The 18310-nt window shown below is 38.8% G+C and overlaps 1 protein-coding gene across 2 annotated transcripts in view; it reads right to left on the bottom strand.

The window, feature by feature from the left end:
• SGCG (sarcoglycan gamma) overlaps positions 1 to 18310 on the bottom strand; it is a 103878-nt gene that overhangs the window by 65124 nt on the left and 20444 nt on the right. Inside the window, exon 1 of one of the 2 annotated variants that reach the window (XM_019736599.2) lies at positions 15369 to 15529. The exons of the other annotated variant lie outside the window; for it this stretch is intronic. The gene's annotated coding sequence lies outside the window, so the exon portion shown is untranslated. Of the gene's footprint in view, positions 1 to 15368; positions 15530 to 18310 lie in introns of those variants that run through there. 2 annotated transcript variants of the gene reach the window in all.

Below are 18310 nucleotides of genomic sequence, written 5' to 3'. Positions count from 1 at the left end.
AGTAAAATGATGAATTAGAATATAAAATACACTCCTCTGAGTTATTTTTGTGCGAAAGTTATGCATCTATTTTTAGAAAGTGTTTGGAGATATCCTTATTTAAAATAAATCATGGTCTAAAATAGTTCTTCAAATCTCTTTCCAATTTAACAACAGGCATTTTCTCATGTCCTAATTTATTATGTAAAATCGTGTTATGCTTCACACAGTATTTTCAAAAACTCAGAATTGATAGTCTGTGTTATGCAAAACCTAAATGTCTAATGATTTCACAAGGGCATCATGTATTTACTCTCTTGGAACTCTTTCATTCTTCCTTACATGAGAAAGCCCACCACTATCCATGCCTTGCAGCAGACAAAGTCTCAGAAGTCATCCTTGCTTCTTTTCCCTTCAAGCCCCACATAAGCAGGTCTTGTCAACTCTTGTCTTCAACATATGTGCTAAATCTGTCTACTTCTCTCCATTTCCGTTGCTACCACACCAGTTCTTGAACACCAGGAAATCTCTCACCTGCACTTCTGCAAAACCTGTTTCCGTCTTTCCCCTACAAACCATTCTCTACTCAGTAGCAAAAATGTAAAATCTAAGTAAGCACCTGTCACTCGACTGCCTCATACCTTTCAATGGCTTTTCCCCACACTAAGAATATCCAAACTCCTCCATCACCTACCAGACCCTCCATGAAGGGCTTTTGCTTACCTCTTTGGCTTCATTTACTACCACCTGTCATTTGCTCACACTGCTCCATCTGCTCTTCAATAGACCAGGTTAACTCTCACCTAGGACTGTTGTCCTGGGCATTCTCTCCACCTGAAACACTGTGCTGGCTCCTTCTTAGCTTTCAGTAGCAGCTCACCTCTCATCTCCTCAAAGAGGCCTTCTCTCGACACTCAGTCACTCTCCATCCCATCACTCTATTATATTTATTTCAAAGCGCTTGTCATCTGAAAGATGGCAGCAGATCCAGAATTTCTATAAAGGAAGCCTCGGAGACTGCCACTGGACTGGAAAGGGTGGCCGGAGAATCAGAAATTAGACCAAGTGCACTATTTTACAGTATTGCTACAGATCAATAAAAATAGTTTTCTAAGAATGTGTGAGTACACACACACAGATGGTTTCCAACTGCTACAGATTCTGTTCCGATATATAGTTTCTTATTGTTGGTGTAACAAATGTATACAATCTTATGTGGCTTAATGTAACACAACTTATTATCTTACACTTTAGGAGGTCAGAAATCTGAAAACGGGAAGTCAATCTTTCTCCCAGCTAGCACTTTTTATTAGGGCACCTGTTGGGAATGATTCGGAGCCCTTCAGCTTACACAGTGATTCAAAGAGGGAAGTGAAGGAGGAAGGAGCAGTGAGCCCCCAGCATCTCCCCGTTCACCCATTGTGGGGAGATTGAGTCTAGGGGATTGTTGGTGATAGGGGCCTACTCTTAATGCCCGCTTTACTGGTATTGCTTCTTCCCAGTCTGACACAGCCATCACCCATATCACCACCGTCCTTTTCTCCAAAGTAGATGAAAACTTCAGCCACTCCTTCTTTGGCAATGGAGTAGGAGCAAAGGACAGGAGCCATCTGTCGCTTGTGTTATATCTGAATTCCCATATTACAGGGCACATTATGTTGGGGTACTGATGTACTACGGTAGATATAAAATACATAAATTCACCAGGAGGCTATAAAAATGCTAGAGTTATACGCATCTCACAAATATCCTGATATACCTATGCCTATATCTACAACTGTATCTATTCATCTGCATTTATGTAGTAAAAACTGAAGAACTTCAAGGAAAAACTGAAAAAGCCATTATCCCAGTGGAAGATTTGAATATACCTCTGCTGATCGATCAGGCCCATTAAAATGAGTAAGGATACAGAAAACTTGGACAGTTCAATTAAAATGTGTTTAAATGCACATGTATAGAGTCCTACCCCTGCAATTAGGAAACATTTATTCTTTATAAGCATATGTGTAACATTTGCAAAATCTGGCAACATACTAATTCACAAGGAAGTATGAAGAAATGCTAAGGACATGTTTCATACGAATTCTTTGCTCCGGTCATAATATAGTTAAATTAGAAAAACATAACAAAACAATGGATGAAACAAAAGCCAAAGTCTTTGAAGTGTGTTAAGAGGACTGGGGTTGAGGCTGGAAGATTATGCTCAATCTGACACACGCATCTGAATCAGATTATGTTTTCCTGCCATAAACTCAATGGTTAATTTTAGCAAGAGTAACCATCAGGCAGTGGGTAGAAGAGGTCCAGTGAGTGCAGCTTCTCCAGTTCTCTTCATTTTTTCGTGGGAGATTCATTCAAGTGTAGGGATAAAATTCTGACTGCCTCGAGAAAGGTTTTTTTCCAGGCAACAGGGCATGCTGATGGGGGCTTACCAAACTTCTCAAAGAACCCATCATGTCAACCTGAAAACTTCAGGATCATTATTTTTTCACAGTTTCAAAAACTACCTTTTATAAACCATGTCACCTAGCTCTAATATCCAAGTAGCATAATTTCTTATTATGCAACTAGTACCATCATGTTACAGCATCCATCAAAATGGGAAGGCAGCTCATATGAGAAGTCAATTACAACAAAATGACTCCATAACCATGACCAATATGAGTTATGTGCACATAACGCATACCAATAAATATTCGTTGAACAAATGAATGTGCAGAGAGTGGGACTTATGTTCCCAGACATAAAATACAGTTTTATGCTACAGTAATGAAAAAATGATAGTGACAAAATGATAGACAGACAAAGAAAAGAGAATAGTGAGTCTAAAGGAAGCTCGTACACAGAGGTGCTAAATAAATAAACGAAACACACACACACACACACATATATGTATATATATCCCTTTGATAATAGCAAAGTTAATAATAAATTCACCACACTTATCCCTATTTTATAACTACATTTAAGATGACCAAATTATTTCAAGAATCGTTCTGCTTTATCTTTTAGTCAAATTGTTCAGCATGATTGTACACCTAAATATAGGTACATGGGTCATAATTATCAATTTCATCCAAAGTTACAATCAGCATAATTGTCACAATCACACATGCCCCTATTATAGACACACACACACACACACACACACACACACACACACACACAGAGAGATTAAAAGGTCATCAAATTGTTCTGTCTTGGATTGACTTTCAAAATAAAATGGCAAACTCTGCCATTTAAGAAAGTTCCTTACAAAATAGACCAAACCAACAGAATAAATGCCCTTTAAGTAGCTAACGCACCTGAATGGGAAGACATCTTTATTTAAAATGAGCAAGCGACTAAGATCACACACACACACACACACACACACACACACACACACACACAAACAACAACAAAAATCTCAGATCTACTGTCACACAAATATTAGTTTATAAAGCTGTGGTTTTAAAAGTCACGTTTTGTTTTTTAGTTCCATATAGGCTTATTTTAAAACAATGTTATTTAAATATACTTTTCTTAGAGTTCTGTCCTTGTTTTTATTAACTAAACTCAGACATCTGAAACTTTCATGGTGTCGTATTATATAGTATTCTACTAAGGAGAAATACCAACATCCGGAAATTGAAGTTGGAGGAAAGAAGACACAATAGTAACTGAGCAAGGACAGTACATATGTCCATTAGAAGAGCACACATATCATAACAAAGATTGTCGTATGTGGAGAACATAGCCTCTTAGCCAGCACTGGGTGTTATCTGGTACCAAACATGGCATGGTTTCTACCTACCATCAATCTTTGATTTAGTGAACACACATCGGATAGAGAGAGAAAAATTACTAGTTGGCTGCAGTGAGAGTTGAGGTAATGTTAACAAAATGCTATAATAAGGAATTGTGGAATATCCAAAGCAACCCTGTTTCCTTCTGTATCATGTTACAGTGGGCACCTACTGTTTTCTTCTGTATCACGTTATAGTTGGCAACTACTGTTTTCTCTTCCAACTCAGAACAACCTCCTCAGCTCCATGTGGTTGTATTTCAGCCATCAGTCATGTGGGTACATCTCCACTGTCACAGGCATGGTAAGCAATACGGCTGACCAACCAGGGCATATCACGAGTCTAGACACAGAGAATGGCATTAGGAAGTTATGTGATCCAAGCAAGCCATTCCCTGTCACTGGTCTCTGAGAGAGAAGCTTTCCTCTGGTATCAGAAGCTAGTGGACCAGCTAATGCCTCATGGCCAACATCTATATTTCCTGCCCCTTGGAGAGAGCTTGCCAGAGAAGAAGTTCGAAAGAATGAAAGAGAGGGAGAGAGAGTTTGAGAATAACAGTGAAATCCTACCGACATCATTTGAGAACCTAAATCAAGTCCTGTCTGGTTTACTTTATGAAGTAATAAGTTCCATCTTTACTTGAACTTCTGCGGCTTGGGTTTCTATCACGTGCACCTGGAATAGTCTTGAATAATACATAAAACAAGAGATGTAAAGGCAGTGATCTTACAATGAAGAACCACAGAGTAAGAAAAACATTTACTAAATAGACAGTTTTTCAATTATTTTTGACCCATTTTTTTCCTAGTCAAATAGACTCTTTAAAGAACAATTAAGGTTTTAGATATAAGAATAGTCTTCCTGAGAAAGTTATTTTATTATCTTTATCTTTGGCTGATGTCAGAGAGATCACATGATCTCTTTGCTTCCAAATCCAATATATATTTTCCTGTGCTCATTTTACTCATTTTCTTATTTCTTGTTCTTCATTTTATTTGGAACGGTTGACCACCACAATGATATGATTGATGCGTATGTCATAAGTCATAGGCTGAAACTTCCCTCATTTCACATCTCAGTGATCCAGCATAATACTCCATTTTCTAGCATGAATGTTAATCCACAAACACACTTTGTGCTTGAACAGTGTATTTTAAGGTTCACGATCATATAAAGTTCTACCTTGATAAGATAAATGAGTTGAATTTGGGAGGAAGATTAGCATCAGAAAAGCACTGTTTCTACTTTTGCTTTACAACTATAGTATCTTAGGTATTTCCCTTTTGATATCATATAACCCATATTGAGTTCTAAAGACATACCTTATGTAGCTATGATGAAAACTTTGTGATGGTCAGTTCTGTCAACTCATCAACTCAAATGGCCTCACAACGGGATCTCCTGATCACCCCAGTTCTACTGCGTTTCCCCGAAAATAAGACCCAGCCAGACAATCAGCTTTAATGCATCTTTTGGAGCAAAAATTAATAAAAGACACAGTATTATTATATTATATTATATTATATTATATTATATTATATTATATTATATTATATTATATTATATTCCCAGTCTTATACTAATTTTTGCTCCAAAATACACATTAGAGCTGATTGTACAGCTAGGTCTTATTTTCGAGGAAACACGGTAGCATGCATCCTGACATTTGGTGGGACACCTTTGAAAAGCTTTACGGCAGAGCTCTGTGGTTTTGACACCTGGTCCTGTCTGTGAGATGCAGGGCACAGAGCCACGTTTCTTTTTGCTCCTTGCACCTAATTGCTTGAGACTGGAGTTCTCCTTGCTATTTTATCTTCTTCCTTTCCTTCTTCAGACTGGCATTCTTTCCTCAAACTCTACTCCAGCCTGAGGTCCTGCTGAAGCTCTGGGGAAAATGGTGGACAAGATTTACTTGGAGATTCACAGTTTCTTACGATTAAGACTTTGAACAACAAATCTGAAAACAACAAAAGAACAAGACAAACAAATAAAGAAACAAAAACTCATAGACACAGGCAATAGGTTAGTGGTTACCAGAGGGTAAGGGGAGTGGAGGGGGTAGATGAGGGTAAAGGGGGTCAAATATATAGTGATGGAAGGAGAACTGACTCTGGGTGGTGAACACACAATGTGATATATAGATGATGTATTACAGAATTGTACACCTGAAACCTATATAATTTTACTAATCATTGTCACCCAACAAACTTTAATTAAAAAAAAAGTCTGAACAAAAGTAGAGTAGAAAGGCATGCTATTACTTAATCTTGGAATATCTCTTTGTCTTTAAAATATATACTTCTTTGATTTAGAGGTCCAAAATGAACAGGAGAGTTTATTTCTTGATTTAATATGTTGCCTTTTAGAAAAAAAAATATGGTTATTATTTTTTTAAGTTTTTGTTGCTGGTTTTGTGCTCTGTCAAATTACTTAGGAAGTATCTGTAAATGTGTGGAATATTTGATTGCATTGTATTTTTCTGAAAGCTATATCAACAAAAAAAGTACCACCAAATATAGTGTTCAATTATGCAGTTCTTCAAGAAAACTTTTTTTTTAATACGTGAGGGATTCACAGGGCTGTAAATTGGCATTATAACTTATAAAAACTTTTCTAATATCATAAGAGATGTAATAGTTTTCTTCTAAGTCCTTTGATGCTTACAGTTGAGATTCCCAGAATTCTTAAGTTTCTTCTAATTCCTGTACCTGCTGGCATCTTTCTCACAACAGGTGGAATACAAATCTTATTGGTGAAACATCTATATTTAATGTCATGAGAATTATGTTTCATAAAGGTTATCATGCCTCTGATTACTCTCACTCTTTCAAATTGAGACATTTTATTTCCACTGGACATCTAACATTCACAACCACTTCAGTTAGCCTTATAAAAGTTGCTCTGATATATCCCCAAATGTATTTAAATTGCCTCTATATCTGGAGGCCTATATTTCCCTAAAATTTGTCATCATAGCTCCAAATAGAAAATGACTAGTTACCAGAATAATGTTTAGTACAGAGGAAGTGTTATGCTTGCTATTATTGTCTATTAAGTATTAAATTCATGGTCTTTTGAATTTGAAGCCAGATCATATTAGTATTTCAAGGAATATGTATTTATAGAATATGATGCTACATCTTGACAAAGTTATAGAAACTATTACTACAGATACAACTATATCAAATCAGAACCCTATAATGTAATTAATATAATCAATCAAGACTCAAATACCAATTTACTAAAATTATTATATAAATGATTCATTTAACATTTCTGTATTTTCCATGTAGACTCATATTAAAATAGTTTAAATAGAGCCACTATATGAAAATTATTTTCACCATCAATTCCTCCTAATATATCAAAAAACTTAAATATTTATTATATTTCTGTCCCTTTAAAATGTTTTGAGGACAGAATATGATTTAATCAAATAATCGCCAAAATAGTAATGACCTCTAATTTGTCCATACTGAGAGTAAAGGGGCAATTATTTAGTTGAATTTAACCACTATCTAAGGTAGAATTTATACAGGCAGTTCTGCTGGTTGCTTTCACTTATTTCCTACTATGGAACCCAAGCAAATTAATCTGAAATGCAAAAGTTTCTCTCTTGATTCCAGTGTCCTATGTTATTCAACATCCGAAAAATATTACATCTGTGTTCCCACATTATTTGTCCCATATCCACAAGGGCAGGATTTTTCTTTCTTTTTTTTTTTCTCTGTTAGGCTCCTGGCCATTCCCAATCCCTAGAAACACTACCAATATTTGTTGACTGAATGGATGAATATAATGCAAAGACAAATTCTCCATTAAATACTGTTTTTAAATTGTGGTTTTACAGGATTACGCTCTGGTCATACTTATAGAAGTAAAACAAGTAAGGAAAGAAAATTATTTTCTGAAAAATTCATGCAAAATCAAACTGTTGTAAAAACAGAAAACCTTTAGAAGGCACCGGTAGCAGATGCTGTAGTGTGCCACACAGACCTCCCCTCCCCTCCTCACCAAGGAACTCATTCTCCCAGGTGGCAGACTGTTTCCTGCTCACAGAGCACACCTGAGTCCCCACCCCTCAACTGCCTTTGGCTAAAGAGAGCTGATTCCCAGAGCAGCTACGTGACTGCTCAATCCTGCAGTCACCAGGGCCTGGCCCCTGCTTTCATTCAGGACATCTCTGAGGGCCAGTCTAGTTTCAGAGAGACCCTTACCGCTCCCCCTCCCCAGTTAGCTGGGTAGGGTCAGCTGAGGCCTCTGTTTTCACTGATCAGAGTTCAACTTCTTCCTCTGCCCAATCCTGTTTCCTCAACTCCCTTACAGTTGTTCTTCCTAAGAACATTTCCTAATAAACTTCCTCCATGCAAATCTCAGTCTCCTCGTCTTTCCTGGGGAAACGGATATAGCAGCTTTGTGGCCAGAAATAGTCTGGGGAAGCAAATCTAAAATGGCACTTTGAAGCTGAATCACCCATCCGTCACGGCAATGAGGACCCCATTTCTGGCAGTAGGTGGAGTATGGATATGCCATGGCACACAGTGGTGGCACCATTATCAAAATTGTCTCTGGTGGTGAACAGGGATGTAACATCATGGGAGGAAATTTACCAGTGGGTGCAATGTACAAGGTGTTTTGTGTCCCCTTAAAGGACACAAAATAATAAGTATAAGGACAATGGAATCAATGGCTCTTCTGATTATTTCAAGGAACTGGAGAAAGATGATGCAAGGCTGAGGTGATGCAAAGCAAACTGTGAAAATCAGAGGGCCTCTCTGGCAGCAATGAGGGAACTCTCACCTCCTGTAACTGAAGGGCCAGAACGAGCTGAGGATCTGGCCTTTATTAGAGCAGTAGAGTGCCAGAGAAGATTAATTCTCAACCCAGGCAAGTCTGCTTTGTCAGGACCAGGACACTGGCAGGGTAGGAGTGGGGCCCTGAGACTTGGGATGTGACACCTAGGCCAATACACTTAAGAAACTAGAAACTCCAGATGCCCCGGGAACATCTAGATCTGCAGAGTGGCCAATGCCTCCCTCCTACTCTAAGATGAGGTGACATGCACATCATCTCCCTTCCTGACCACCTGACCAATAGTTATGGTTACATCACAACATAACCCAAGTAAGGGAGTAAAGGGCTATATCGCAAAAGATTGGAAGGACCTATCCAGCATCTATCAGCAGGACATGACAGAATGAAAGGGACTGAGTCCTGAGGGGGATGAATCAAGGAAGACAGAATACCATGTTGGATAAAGGAGCATCTGTTGCTATGGGAACATTCTCCGATGATACAGAATTAAACACTATGACAAGGGTCTTGGAAGATGGTGCTAATACACTACTAGTTTGGCCTGCAAAAGCCTGGAAAAAAGCAATGGATTAACTTAGTGAAAGAGAAAAGCCAGAACTTCCAGGTTAATCATCGAAGAGGACAAAGATGGATGGAAAGTCAACAAGAGAGTTAACCTATGCAATCGAAAGACATCAAGAACAGATAATCAGGAGGTTGAAGGTCACAGGTCCTCATAAAATAACACAACTCTTTGCTCAGTTTCCAGATTAAGCCAGTTTCCAGACCTGGAAACCCTTGACTGAGACACCAGGTCCCCGGAGGGAAGCACCAGAGCATGTGCATGTAACAATGACTCACCCAGCCCTGCTCCAACAGAACCGAAGACCATTTAATTGGATTACCATACAATGAGAAAAGCGCAACACTCAGGAATTTTGAGGACCCTGGGCAACAAATCTAGTTCTGCCATCAATACCAAGAACCCAACGTGTCATCATGGCCTCACTTTTAGAGTGAGGATATATGGGGAGCAGGTGATAAATGGTATCTGGGTCCAGCTCTGACTTATAGTGGGTCCATAGATGACTATCAAATGGTCATTTCACTGGCCAACAGATATATAGTTGGAATGTACTTAGTAGTTGGCAGAGCTCCCACATTGGAGGTCACCTGGCCTGCGGATTATGAGTTATACAGTGGGGAAAGCCAAGAAAAGAGCTCTGAAACTGCCCCTCATCTCTGCAACCCAGGAAGAATGACAGATTAGTGTCACTCTTACAGGCCACACCATTAGTGCTCGTGGGACTAATGGTGTGGCCTGTAAGAGTGACACTAATCTCTGTCATTCTTCCTGGGTTGCAGAGATGAGGGGCATATTCCCATTTAATTCACCAGTCTGGCCCTTAGATAAAATGCATCTTAGGGGCTGAGCTGCCCCAAACACACAGAGTGGAATGTCCCCTGCATCTTCTGTGCCAGGCGAGCGCGCTCACACGTACAGATGAACACAGCTCCAGGTACAATGAGCTGGCAAACATATTTCCCCCCACCCCCCATTTCTCTCACGAATAAAGACCAAAAATACTTCACAGTCACATATGATAGACTATAGTATTCCCACCTCATCTTCATATACACGGAAGGGATTTAAGTCATCCTGGATATTCTCAGAACAAAGGAATGTTTCCACTAGATTCATGATGTCATGTCAACTGGACTAGATGAGTGAAAGTGACAAATATTTGGAGGCCTTAGTAAAATACATGTGTCCAGAGGGTGAGAGATAAACCCTTCCAGGATTCTGGGACATGCCAAATCAGAGAAGTTTTTAGGCATCCAGTGTTATAAGGCATGCAGGGACCTCCCCTCCGAAGCAAAGAATTAATGATTGTATCTTGCACCTACCATCACTATTAAGGGAAAATCATGCCCCTTAAACCCCTTCAGGATGTGGAGGTAGCCTATGCCACTTGGAAAATTTACTCTAACTCATTTACAGAGTGACAAGAAGGGCTGACAGCTTTTGGCGGCGCCCAAACGGGCCTCTGTAGTAGCTCCAGGCAGTGGTGTAAGCAGCTCTGATGTGCATCCTGGTACCACCATGGGATTAGAGGATCTGTGCTGGGAAAGGATGCTATGTGATGCTTTGAGTAACCCTCACTGAGGAATCACAACACAGACCTCTAGAGTTTTGGAATAAGGCCATGACATCGGCAGTAAAGACTTATATGCCATTTGAAAAACATTTCGTTAAGGGCTATTGGACCTTTGTGGAGATAGGGCATCTGACCATGAGACACTGAGTGATCACGTGGCCAGAATTTCCCATCACGACTTGAATTATGTTAGTCCTACTGAAGCCTAAGGTCAGGGGCCAACAGCAATCCCCTGTAAGAAGTGGTGTGGCAGGGCTGGGGCAGGCAGAGGGAACATAAGCTGCATACACAAGTGACTCTTAGTTCCATGTCACTCACTGCTCATGCAATGGCACCTCTCCCCCATCTCATTCCTCTAGCTGTAGAGGGGTGTCCCTTAGGACCAGCCTACGCATACAGGGGAGGAAAAGGCCAAGTTCAGTACCCGGGTGGGTTAGCTCAGTATGTGGGTACAGGCCACTAAAGACCTGCTTGCAGGGCCTCATCCAGCATCACTCCAAGGACTTACGGAATGTTTCATCCACTGGTGTCAGACCCCATGTGGCATTGCAGTGAACCAAATGACCCCCCTTTACAGCAAAGGCAGCCTGGCTCTTGACTGTGGGGTCTACTGCTCTTATCACCTATTATATTTCCCAGAAGCTGCCATCCTGACAAGGTAATGGGACAGCCTTTCGAAGTTGTTGAGGCCCAGTTTGGAGATCCCTGGGAGAATGGGTGATGCCTCAGGATGCAGACTGTACACCCTAACTCAACAACCAGTAAGGTGGTACATCCCCAGTGGGCAGAATACACTGAATCAGGAAGGTTCTGAAAGGCCATGGTGAGAGACTCTTCCCTGTGGACAACTCTTCAGGCAGTGCACCTGCTCATCCACCTTTTGTGGACCAGAAATCAGCGGAGGTTGGAATATATATGGTCTTATGGATGGTGGTGAATGGCTTGGCTGGTTCATCAGGGCCTGGAAGGGAGAGTCTGAAAGAGGGAGGACAGAGAAGACAGGGGAAGAGGCTTGTGGCTGGACCTACGGGGCACAAAGGGGGAAGATCTTTGTATCACACGATAACACCCTCCAGCTGCAGGAGGGTGGCCAGCGTATATTACAGCACCATTTAACCTGTATAGACAGGACTCTTAGTTTGACATTATTTACAAAGAAGACAGGTGTAGAATATTAAGTTAAAATTACACAGGAAAGCCACATTTAAGCAAACAGAGTACAAAGTAGCCTGTCATCAACTTTATTAAGTCTTTGAAGTTTTATAACTAAAGCTGTAATTTTTCAGGCAAACCAACTATAACTTCCTCCCCTCAAAAACCTCAAGTTGCCAAGTACCTAAAAATAATATTTAACTAAATTCTAACTATGAAAAATATCCACACAAAATTAAGGACAAATTTTAAGAAAAGAAAGTTATTTAAATGTATCGATCAAGCCGAGCTTCCTTTTAGTTGCAAATCTCTATACGAAAGATATAAAACAAAAAGAAATCCTTGAAGTAGACATAATTAAGGTTCTTATCAAATGCAGTGTACACACAATTTTCTGACTGCTTAGACAGTTTTCTAAATGTTTCAGAGGACATCAGGACGATGAGTCACTTCTATCCTCACAGTCACCTTTTCTTCAAAATTAGAATATCATGATTTAAAATGATTTTCAAATGTTGTGCAAAATACACATGCAAATCATTCCAGTATGGGGACAGCATACTTCTCTGTTTCACCGAGATTAACATTTTAGAATATTTCATGTAAAATTTTCATTAAGATCTAAAATGTTTTATGAAAGGAAAACATTCATAGGAAGCCTAAACAGTCATTTGATTATTTTTTCTTCATAAATATTAAAGGCACCATTAAAGATTTTCAGTCAATTGGGAATAATGTCAGGGAGGGTTTTCTATCTGCATTCTGGAATGCACACGTTCCTCCTCAGCAGCCATCACTCTTGTGGAGAACACTCCCTGTTGGAGCACAAATAGCCTAAGCCTAGAATCTCCCACCCATGGTGCCTTCTTAGGGAGGCTGGGAGAAGCCAGTTAGAAACCCTGATCAGTCACCATTCGAAGGTTTTTCCCTGACCTCCCTCTCAGTGTGAGCAAGAATAAGAGGTTATACATTACCTTGTTATTGATGATGATGGTGATGGTGACGTGATGATGAGGGTGATGGTGATGATGGTGAAGGTGGTGTTGGGAATGGTGATGTGATAATGATGGTGATGGCGATGGTGGTGATAGTGATGGTGGTGATGAGATGATGGTGGTGATGGTGATGATGGTGATGGTGATGGTGATGTGATGGTGATGTGATGGTGATGGTGGTGATGACGATGAGGAGGAGGAGCTGAAGAAGGAGGAGATCTGCTGTTTACCAAGAAGTCAGACACTTTCTAAGTGCTTTGTATGGAATGAATTTGATAGTCATAACCTTAGAAGGTTGACACTGATTATCCCCATTTTTATAGTGGGGATAATGAGACAGAGAGCAATTAAGTAATTCACACAAGATCATAGAGTTAGAAAGTGGCAGTGTGACTCCGAAGCCTAAACTTATAGTCACTGCCTCTTCATGGATAGTATGCTGCTCAGATTTTTCACAAGTAAAATAATTGAGAATGTTGAAAATAGAGTTAAAAGAGTCACAAAGGTGAGGTTAGGTTTTAAGGTGCCCATCTCCATGGTGCCCACCTTCTTCTTCTTAGTCCTCTCTCCAGTTGCATTTCCCAGTCCTCAGCTGAGGCCAGCTTTTGACTTTTTACAACTCTTCTTATCTCCCTCCACCATACCCCTAATCCTTTCTCCATGGCAACCAGAGTGGCCTTCCCAAAGACTAAATCCGTGTTATGTGTCTGTTGTAAATGCTCAAATGGCTCCCCAAGCTTTACGATGAAGAACAAATCCCTTTGGGCAAAAGACAGTCCTCCTGAAATCCCCAGTCTCATTTCTCATTAGTGGTACCTGCACATTGGTCATACTGAAATCAAGTAGACGTTGACATTTTGAAGGAGTTTGAAAGAAGTCTTCAGACATTTGAAAATCCACAAATTGTTAAATACTCCTGTATCAATTTTCCTACAAAATTCTCTAAGGCATAATAACACATAAAATTTAAAATGAAGTTGGAATATGAAATGGCAAGTATAGGGGTTGAGGAATTCTTCAATACTCATGAGAACATCATAGAAATATGTGGCCCTGCAGTGGGTCCAGAGAATAGTAAAGCTAGACAGATGCTGAGTAGGCCAAGAAGAGGAGGAGGGAAGGATGGAAAGAAAAGCAGAAGCAGGTTCTGAGTAGAGGCAGGATCTAAAAGAATGGGAAAGTAGCAGAGTCCTACTCAGGACTGTAGTTTTCTCCCTTCCCAGTAGGAAACCACAGCAATATTGGGCTTAGTTGAGAAGAAGCAAGGGGTTGCGATGGGCCAAGTAGAATAAGAAGTGGAGGGAGAAACATAGTCCCTACAAGCTATGCAAGATTAAACCAAATGGGCACCCACTCATACGTACCATTATTATTTGATTTTCATATTGGGTATAATAGCAATTTCATTTCATGACTAGAAAGTATATTTTTTAAAGGACAATATAGAACAATCATTTCAACTTGAAACCACAAGCTTAGCCAGCATCTTTTGGAAACTTGGATTTATTAGTCATTGGAATTCGATATTTAAATATATTGAAATACCACTTTTCATATGGCTTTGAAAGAAAACCTTAGATAAATTCTGGAACCTGTAAAACTAACACCAACTTGAACCATTAGTTTTGAAACTTCATTAAGTGTGCCTGTTTGTACCTAGCTCTACAAAATGTTTCCAAGAAAATAAGCAAAAGATAAACACAGTACATTTTGTAGTTCATTTCGTACTAGTGAGTTACTCATCCTGCTGGCAAATCTTTCAGCCAGTTGAGTTATATTTTCCCTTATTATCTTTCTGTATGCATTCCTTTATAAACTTGTTTTTGGATTGTCCCTTCTTAACCTAGGAAACACAGAAGAGAACTGACAACTTTCATAGGCATTAGCACGTATTTGTCTTTTAGCTCATTTATAGTTACTTTTTGATACATATTTTGAGCAACACTTTATTTTCTTCCAGATTTGGGGAGAGAAATAGTCCTCCCTTTTTCACCCCAAAAAGAGCTGGAAAGCCCAAGTTGGTGTTTTGCTGTTGTTTTGCTTATTCACAATTTCGCAAATGACTTGGAGCTTTGTTCTCATTAATTTTAATCTGTTTTTTAATGTCTATAAGAAAACTATCAACAAAATGTAAAGCCAACATAATTCCACCACAAAAATTTAAGAGTAGAATTAGAAGAAGGTGATCTTAAAGATGATAGATTAGCCACAGTATACAATTTAATGCATTCTACAAATTCAAATATTAGAAATACAAATTATGCTAAAAAATATAATATATTAGTAATCAGAATAACTCAAAATAATTGAAATAAGAAGTTACCTAAATTTTGTTGATAACCATTTTGAGAAAAACTTATTCAATATTTTAAATTTAATTTATTAACTATTAATAAACAGTTACCTCTGAAGGAAAAAAATGAAGAAATGTTTACCTATCTGATTTTAAGGTTATACATTATAATTATATAAAATCCAAGTTAAAATTGATTACTCACCTTTGATGTATTAAAAAGGACACTGGTGAATTAGTCAAAACAAGCTCGAGCTTTGTCAGAGACAGAATATTTCAAACGTTCCCATTACTTGCAGGATGAGAGTGAAGGATTTAGGCGTCACCAACTATGCCTGGAAGAGAAGGCTCTCAAGTGTTTGGCCTGTCTCATGTTTCATCTGCTTGTATTAGCAACAGGCGTGTATCTAATTTTACTCAGTGACATAAACAGCTCATACCACACTGAAAATTGTTTGGGCACCAATTCCAGGACACAGCTCTAAGAGTGCCAAAAAAAAAAAAAAAAAAAAAATTCTTACAAAAGCAATGTTTAAACCCTGAATCATGATAGTCTTATACAACTTTCTAAAATAAACTTTACCTTAAGTGAATAGCAAAAAAATTCTGAGATACTTTCCAGTAGACTCTAATGTCAACAAAATCTCATGAAAAATCACTTCAAATGAACACTTATTAGAACTTACAACTTTCTCAGTATTAAATGTATACTGTTCTCATCCTAGGGAACTATATTATCATATAATAGTCACTCTTTAAAAATCACTTTCTTTAAGCCTCTTTCTAAGTGAAAAACTTTCATATAACATTTGAGCAGAAAATCTTAAATAATGATTACCATAATAAACAGAAGGTAAACAAACTATATTAAAATTATGTGTTTTTTCTAGTAAACTGAATTTGTATTATGCTTAACAAATTATGTGAATGTAACAATGTGGTCTTGATGTCTTTATTTAAAAAGAATAACGATGAAATCATTCAATTTCTATAAGGTGTAAAGAAAATAGAATAAATATTAAACTTTTGAATAATCTTAATCTTTTATTTTATATTATTTTTATATAGCCTGGTTAGCCACATGAATTAAAACTGACTGAATTATAGATTAAAATCTGTAATTCAGTACTAAACTTTCAATATGAGAAGCAATGTAATGATAATCCATATGCTTAATTTTTATTTTATTTTCTTCTCAGGAGACCTTTTCTCTTATTTTATTTATTCATATTCTAACTTCTTTTGAAATTTGATGCTTCTTACACCAACAGCTGCAGGCCTTAAATTAAAAGCTGATACAGCTTCAACTAATCAGATATTTATTTATAAAATGTTTTAAAATATCTCATGAGTTCTCTGCACATTACTTTGTCCTATCATGGCAATTCAATTAGACATAAAATTATTGCACTACTGACTACTGTCAATTCTTAATAAAAATATATACTTAACAATAATGACATGAGATGTATTTTTATATCAGTCTGAAAAGTCAAAATGTTAAATTCCTAATTCAATATTCTGGTTGAAATATCACACATTAAAAGGTCACATATTCAGGGACCTTTTCATCAATCAGTAAGTTGATTTTACAGCAATGAACTGTTCAGTGTTTTGGGGACAGCTTTGTAAAACTATTAGTCAAGTTACGTATGTGATCTTTAGCAGTGACAGATTCATTTAGCACTATCAGCTTCTACTTTCAGTCCTGCAGGAGGATGACTTAGGGAGAAAAATATTTTGATTTTATAGAATAGTTGAAATGATTTTAAGAAGATCTCCAACATTTTTAATGTAGGTCCACCTTAAGTTTGTAACTCACACACATCTCATATGTTTTCAATGGAATCTTAACATCTTAAAGCTGTAAGCGTCCTTAAAGAAAACCTAGTCTAACATTTTACTAGACGTAAAGTAGTATGTTCAAGGTTACAGCGCTGGTTGGGCCACGAGTAGAAGTGACTGAAAATCCGTGGGCTCTCGTGCTTCACACCTACGGCACTGTCCTCCATGCTTTCCGGTCTGTGGAGGATCCAACCTCCTCCTCCCTCCTGCCCTGGGTCTATGTCCTCCTCCTGCTTCTCCTCTTGCTTCTTTCTGGGGCAGACAACCTTGCTGCTTGCTGCGTAGCTTAAGAGTTTGTGTTGGGGAGCTCACTTTTAGAACTAGTGAAAACAGGGAAATTCTGGTAGGGATGTGGTTAGCTTTGGACCAATCACTTTTGTTTTTGACATAAAGTAGGAGGTAAGGGTACCTGATGAGCGAGAGTGGTATATAGGGGATAACACGGTCCAAAGTTTGAGAAGAATGGAGCAGTTTAAAGTAGTTGCCGTGAAGAATGGGGGGCGGGGAGTGGTAAATTTACTAGTGAAATGTACTAGACCATGTTCAGGGTCCAGTTGTAGTTGATAAATAAATGGTCCCATTTTTAATAGTTCCTGTGACTTTATATACTAGCTGCAGCTGTGAGCTCCTATGACTAAATCCTCCCAAACCACATTACACTTGTCTCCAAAATTAAACTCATTGTCTCCACAAACCTGCTTTTTCCATCCTTTCTTTCTTGGTTTATGCCTCCATCCTCCCCAAAGTCAGGGAGACAGATGTGGGAACCTCCCTCTCTAACCAGACTCCCAGTTACTAAGTTCCCCGTTATCTCCTGCGGGGCCTGCTCTCTCCACTCTGGGTCCCCAACTGACTGGGGACTCGCCATCAGGCCCAGCCTGCTGCTGCAGCTGGTACTCACTTCCAGGCACTGCCGCACTCCATGGGACACTCCTGGGACAGCCGGAGAACCGCCAAGAACAGGTAATTGTGTCAACATCACTCCCCTGCTTGAAGCCCTTAGGATATGGTGCCCAGTACGCGACAGGGCACACACACTTTTACGATGAGGCCCTGTCCATCTCTACTGTCCCTTGCTCTTCAGGTTCCATACAAAACCGCAGAAGTCACAGTGCCTTCAGGCACCAAGCTATATCTCTGACTAGTGTTACCTCCCATTTTTTTCTGCTGGAGAACTATTTAACTTTTAATAGTCGGTCCATACGTCATAATCAGCTTTTCAAACATGGTTTTAAACTTATTATAATTATTTATATGTACATGGCCATCACTGGTTTATATACCTGTTCTCTCTACTAGATG

The sequence above is a fragment of the Rhinolophus sinicus genome, linkage group LG04 (assembly GCF_036562045.2).
Source record: "Rhinolophus sinicus isolate RSC01 linkage group LG04, ASM3656204v1, whole genome shotgun sequence".
Classification (NCBI taxonomy): domain Eukaryota; kingdom Metazoa; phylum Chordata; class Mammalia; order Chiroptera; family Rhinolophidae; genus Rhinolophus; species Rhinolophus sinicus.
The sequence above is the reverse complement of the archived record's forward strand: the minus strand, read 5'-3'. Positions and strand labels throughout refer to the sequence as shown.